A 6,701-nucleotide genomic window follows, 5' to 3' on the forward strand; every position below is an offset into this window, starting at 1 on the left:
TGAATATCGGTTGTAACACCCTCTACCCCCCCCCCCCTTACGGAGCATTCGTCCTCGAATGTAAGGGTTTATGGGGAGCCCAAATCATCCTGGATTCCAACTGAAATTTCCGATCAATTTTCCCCTATAAAATGGTCACTAGCAAAGCTTGCAAGCAGTTAAGCCCAACGTATGGCCTCACAAGGCTTAAAAGCATTATGGATATGTACATTATCTGCATATCACCATTTTGAATTAAGGAAGAGTATGCTCAAGTTATTGCTTACCTCATAGAGTCGTTTCACTTTCCAATGTATCCTGCGTTCCACCAGCATCCTTGTTATCTTCATTATGAAATAGGTAAGGGTATTTAGACTTCATCTCCTCTTCTACTTCCCATGTCATTTCTTCCATATTCTTGTTACTCCACAATACTTTGACAGAAGCTACATCTTTTGTTCTCAGCTTGCGGACTTGTCGATCTAATATAGCCACTGGCACTTCATCATATGATAGATCCTCTGTTACTTGTACATATTTGATAGGGACAACTCGAGAAGGGTCTCCAATACATTTCCTCAACATAGATACATGGAATACCGGATGGACAAATTCCAATTCGGATGGCAATTCTAACTCATAAGCAACCTGTCCAATTCGTCAAAGAATTTTGTACGGACCGATATACCGTGGACTCAGCTTACCCTTCTTCCCAAAATGCATAATACCCTTCATCGTCGAGATCCTCAGGAAAACCCAATCACCAACCTCAAACTCCAGATCACGACGTCGGACATCAGAATAAGACTTTTGCCTGCTTTGTGCCGTCCTCAATCGCTCCTGTATCACATTCACCTTCTCAATGGCTTGGTGAATCAAATCTGACCCATATAATTCTGTTTCACCGACTTCGAACCATTCAACTAGTGATCTACATCTCCTCCCGTATAGTGTCTCGTATAGGGCCTTTTTAATACTGGAATGGTAGCTATTATTGTAGGCAAGTTCTATGAGTGGAAGATGGTCATCCCAATTTCCCTTAAAATCTAGAACACATGCTCGTAGCATATCTTCAAGTGTCTGAATGGTACGTTCAGCCTGTCCGTCAGTATGCGGATGAAATGCAGTGCTAAGATTCACTTGCGTGCCTAAACCCTTCTGAAATGACCTCCAAAATTTAGCCGTAAATTGAGCTCCTCGGTCTGATATAATAGATATTGGTACACCATGAAGCCTAACAATCTCCTTGATATACAACTTCGCATAATCTTCAGCTGTGTAAGTTGCCTTAACTGGCAGAAAATGGGCACATTTTGTAAGTAGATCAACTATCACCCAGATGGAGTCAAACTTATGATAAGAGCGAGGTAATCCAATAATGAAGTCCATATTAATCACTTCCCATTTCCAGGTCGGAATCTCTATATTCTGAAGCAATCCATCGGGCTTCTGATGTTCGATCTTTACTTGTTGACAATTAGGACACTGGGCTACAAATTCTGCAATAGACTTCTTCATGTTATCCCACCAGTACTGCTCCTTAATGTCATGATACATCTTCGTCGAGCAGAGATGGATGGAATATCGGGATTGATGAATCTCAATCATAATTTTCTCTCGCAACCCTACCACATTAGTCACACATAGTCGACCCTGGTATCTTACTGCCCCATCTCCTCCGAGCTCAAAAGCCGTAATTTTACACTGCTGAATGCTCTCTCTCAATAGTACTAAGATAGGATCTTCATATTGTCGTGCTTTTACCTCGGCTACCAAAGATGATTCTGATGTATTCTGTACCGTAACATCTCCGTCATCAGAGTCTAACAATATGATTCTCATATTGGCTAGCTGATGAAGCTCTTTAGTCAACCCCCATCTACCTGCCTCAATATGTACTAAGTTTCCCATTGACTTACGGCTGAGAGCGTCTGCCACAACATTGGCTTTACCGGGATGATACAATATCTCGACGTTGTAGTCTTTCAGTAATTCAAGCCACCTACGCTGCCTCAAATTCAACTTTTTCTGCTTGAAGATGTATTGTAAACTCTTGTGATCTGTGTAGATGTCAACATGGACGCCGTATAAGTAGTGCCGCCATATCTTCAAAGCATATATTACTGCAGCCAATTCCAAATCATGGTTTGGATAATTCTTTTCATGCTTCTTCAATTATCTTGATGCATAAGCAATCACCTTCCCACGTTGCATCAATACGCACCCCAAACCTATAACTGAGGCATCACAATATACCACATAACCTTCTGGTCCTTTAGGAAGAGTGAGCACTGGTGCGGATGTCAATCGATTCTTCAACTCCTGAAAACTTCGTTCACAAGCGTCAAACCACCGGAATTTAGTAGCTTTCTGTGTTAACTTATTCAATGGTGCTGATATAGAGGAAAACCCTTCTACAAATCGCCTATATATCCTGCTAGCCCTAGGAAGCTGCGGACTTCTGATGGTGTAGTAGGTCTCGGGCAATTCTTTACTGCATTGATCTTCTGAGTGTCGACACTAATACCCTCATCAGATATCACATGGCCAAGGAATGCTACTGAGTTCAGCCAGAATTCACATTTGGAGAGCTTAGCATATAACTTACGATCCTGAAGCGTCTGTAATACTATCCGCAAGTGGCCCGCATGTTCCGCCTCCAAACGAGAATACACCAAAATTTCATCAATGAATACGATCACGAACACATCAAGATAGGGCCTGAATACAGTATTTATGAGATCCATAAAAGCTGCTGGGGCATTTGTTAGCCCGAACGACATCACCAAGAACTCAAAGTGCCCATATCTTGTCCGGAAGGCCGTCTTTGGAATATCCTTCTCCTTGACCCTCACCTGATGATACCCTGAACGTAAGTCAATCTTGGAGAAATACTTGGCACCCTGGAGTTGGTCAAACAGGTCGTCAATCCTTGGAAGTGGATACTTGTTCTTTACAGTAAACTTATTCAACTGTCGATAGTCGATACACATCCGTAACGACCCGTCTTTCTTCCGCACAATAGGACTGGCGCACCCCAATGTGAAGTGCTAGGCCTAATGAAGCCCTTATCCAGTAAGTCCTTCAACTGCGCCTTCAACTCTTGCAACTCTGCCGGGGCCATTCTGTATGGAGGGATAGAGATCGGTTGAGTGTCAGGAAACACATCAATGCTAAACTCAATGTCCCATCAATGCTAAACTCAATCTCCCTCTCAGGAGGAAGGCCTGGGAGTTCATCTGGGAAAACATCTGGAAATTCATTGACCACGGGGATTGATTGTAGAGTAGGCGGCTTCGCCTCCGCATCCCTAACGCGAACGAGGTGATAAATGTAACCTTTTGAGATCATTTTCCTTGCCTTGAGATAGGAAATAAACCTACCTTTCGGTGTAGCAATGTTCCCCTTCCATTCAATGACGGGTTCACCAGGAAATTAAAACCTAACCATCTTCGTACGACAGTAAACATTTGCATAGCATGAGGCCAACCACTCCATTCCCATTATCACATCGAAATCAACCATTTCTAACTCAAATAAATTTGCCGAGGTTTGACGACTACAAATCATCACAGTGAAACCTCTATATACCCTTCTAGCAATCACAGAATCTCCTATCGGAGTAGATACCGCAAGGGGTTTACTTATCAATTCAGGTTCAATGCCAAACTTATTAGCCACAAAGGGTGTAACATATGATAATGTAGATCCCGGATCAATCAGCGCGTATACATCATAAGAAAACACAGACAATATACCTGTAACAACATCTGAAGATGACTCGAGATACTGTCGACCTACTAGAGAATAGGTTCGATTTTGAGCACCACTCGAACTCTGCACTGCACCTCTACCTCTACCTCGACCTGTCGACTGCTGAAAACCCCGTGCTATAGGTTGAACTGATGAGGAAGAACCAGATACAAATCCAGTCGGCTGAGCCATACCACCACCTCCTCTGTTAGGACAATCCCGTATCATATGGCCAGGTTGTCCGCAAGAATAGCACGCATCAGAACCTTGACGGCACAGTCCAAAGTGGGCCTTACCTTACTGATCATAACGTGGTGTTAGGGGTCTCGTCTGATTAGCATCTCTGTGATATTGCGATCTTGATGCCCGCGAACTCTGACCTGGACCTGAATAGGTAAATCAATCATATCGAGGCCTCTGGAATTGTGGAGGAGCACTAGCTATAGATGGCGCCGAACTCCTCGAAGACTGGGGCCTGACATTGCATCTAAAGTCATCAGAATACCCTGCAAATCTCGCCCGCTTATGCTGGCCCCTATCCTACTCCCTATCTGCCCTTTGCTGGCGCTTACGATCCTCTAGGGTCTGGGCATAAGCCTGAATACGGGAAATATCCATTCCCTCCACCAAGGAGGCTGTCGTGCACTCATTTATCAGATGTGGTCCCAACCCGTTTACGAACAGATGCACCCTATCACTCATCTCTGCTACCATATGGGGAGCATACCTTGCTAAAGAATCAAACTGCATATTGTACTCTCGCACACTCATATTACCTTGTCTAAGGTTCAAGAACTTATCAGCTCTAGCTCGTCGTATCTCAACTGGCAAGTAGTGACGATGAAAGGCCTCAGAAAATTCCTTCCACATAGCTGGAGGAGCGTTCGGACCCCTGGATCTCTCTCAACTATCATACCAGAGAACCGCTAAATCCCGTAGCCGATAGGAAGCCAACTCTACTGCCTCTGTATCACTAGTATGCATAACCCGCAGTGTACGATGAACCTGATCAATAAAAGTCTGCGGGTCTTCCTTCGGATCTGATCCGATAAACACAGGAGGGTCTAAATTAATAAAATCACGAACTCTCGTACTAACTGGTTTATCAGCAGCACCTGTATTCCGCCTCTGAGCCTGAGCAGCTACCAAGGTAGTCAATAACTGCAAAGCACTCCGCATATCCTGGTCTGTAGTGTCAGACGGAGGTGCTGGATTCCTCCTAATATCCTCTGGAGGAGACGGAGTAGATGAGGTATGAGACGGCATCTCACTATGAGCCTCACTTTGGCCCGCTCTAGCTTGGAGCACCTGACTGGTACCCTCTCCCGCAGTTGTATCAAGCCGTCTACTAATTGTTTGCTTCCTAGTCGAAGGCATCGCTGAAAGAAAACAAGGTGAATATTAAGATGAACACTTACGACTCAACTCTACGCACGATCTAGATTCAGGAAGAAGGTAACAACCCTAGATGTCATGTAGCCTCCTGATTATACATGTGGCGTGCTACACATCCATAATCAAGACACTACTAGACATGGCTCATAGACAATCCCTAGGACAGACTTGCTCTGATACCAAGTTTGTCACGACCCAAACTGGAGGGCCATGACTAGCACCCGGCCATACTTACTGAGCACCAACATACATTTGTCTAACCTTCTTTATTATCTTTTAGGGCTGACGAGATCAATATAAATGGTAGACATGGGTCGTGGACAACCAACAACAAAATATGATGGCATGAACAAACATAACATGGGATGACTAGACAATCAAGAAACTATATATAAGGTACGAGCTACCACGCTACCATGAGAGACTATACAACAAAAATCAGCCGACAAGGCCTAGCAAACTATACATGAGTCGACACCTGTCTATGAGCCTCTAAAGGAACATAAGTGTTGCAACATAGCCGGAACAGGGCCCCGACATACCCATAATGTCTATAACAAAAATGCATACCAAGACCACGGCAAGTCCGAAGAAGGGATCTCGCCAATCACCGCTGAACTGGACAGCCTACTATGGTGGGGGAGCTGCGCCTGCCTGTCTATCAAGACCTGTAGCACGACATGCAGCGTCCACAAATAAAAGGACATCAGTACGAATAAAGTACTGAGCATGTAAGGCAGGGAGCCATAAGTACGAACAGTAATGTAAGCAGGGATAGAGAATAAACAACCTGTAACATCTGGGTACCTCTGAGGGCTACTGACATGAAATGCGTGATACATATGTATATATACATAAACTTTTAAAACATACGCCTCTGTGGGTATCATCATCATCATATCGTACCCGGCCGTAATAGGCTCGGTAAAAACATACCCGGCCATCATAAGGCTCGGTAGAATCGTACCCGGCCACGTGGAGTTCGGTAAAACCCAACTGATCAGTGGTTGCACAATAGGTGCCATACCCGACCATCTATAGCACGGCTCGGTAGAGTAAAATAGATACATATATATAATGCATACTCGACTCATGGACTCACGTTCTAAACCTTTGGGAGTGACGTAAGGTTGGTATCCTGTGTACACGTTATTAGGACTAACTCTTCACCATGAACCTTATAAGAATCAGGAAGTACCAATAACATTGATAACATGAGAATAAGAGAAGCAACATCAGCATCATTCGTTCCATAAGAGGGGAAACAATGTAAGTACTGCTAGCTTCTAAGAGTAGAGTATCTTTGGAAGCTCGTTCATTACATTATGTACAATCGGAGTCGTGCAAAGGAAGAAAAGGGATAGCCTCACATACCTTGTATATACTGCCCCAATCTCAAGCTATGCAATTTTCACGACTCCTTAGTCTACAACAAAAGAAACGATACTATAGTCACCATTCAAGCGTCATAACTATTATGTATCGACCACAACCTATTTTACGATGAAACGGACATCACCTCCCCTATATATATGAATTCACACAATTCCAAACAATCACCAAACATCCTAAAC

Source organism: Nicotiana attenuata, chromosome 3 (assembly GCF_001879085.1).
Source record: "Nicotiana attenuata strain UT chromosome 3, NIATTr2, whole genome shotgun sequence".
Lineage (NCBI taxonomy): Eukaryota > Viridiplantae > Streptophyta > Magnoliopsida > Solanales > Solanaceae > Nicotiana > Nicotiana attenuata.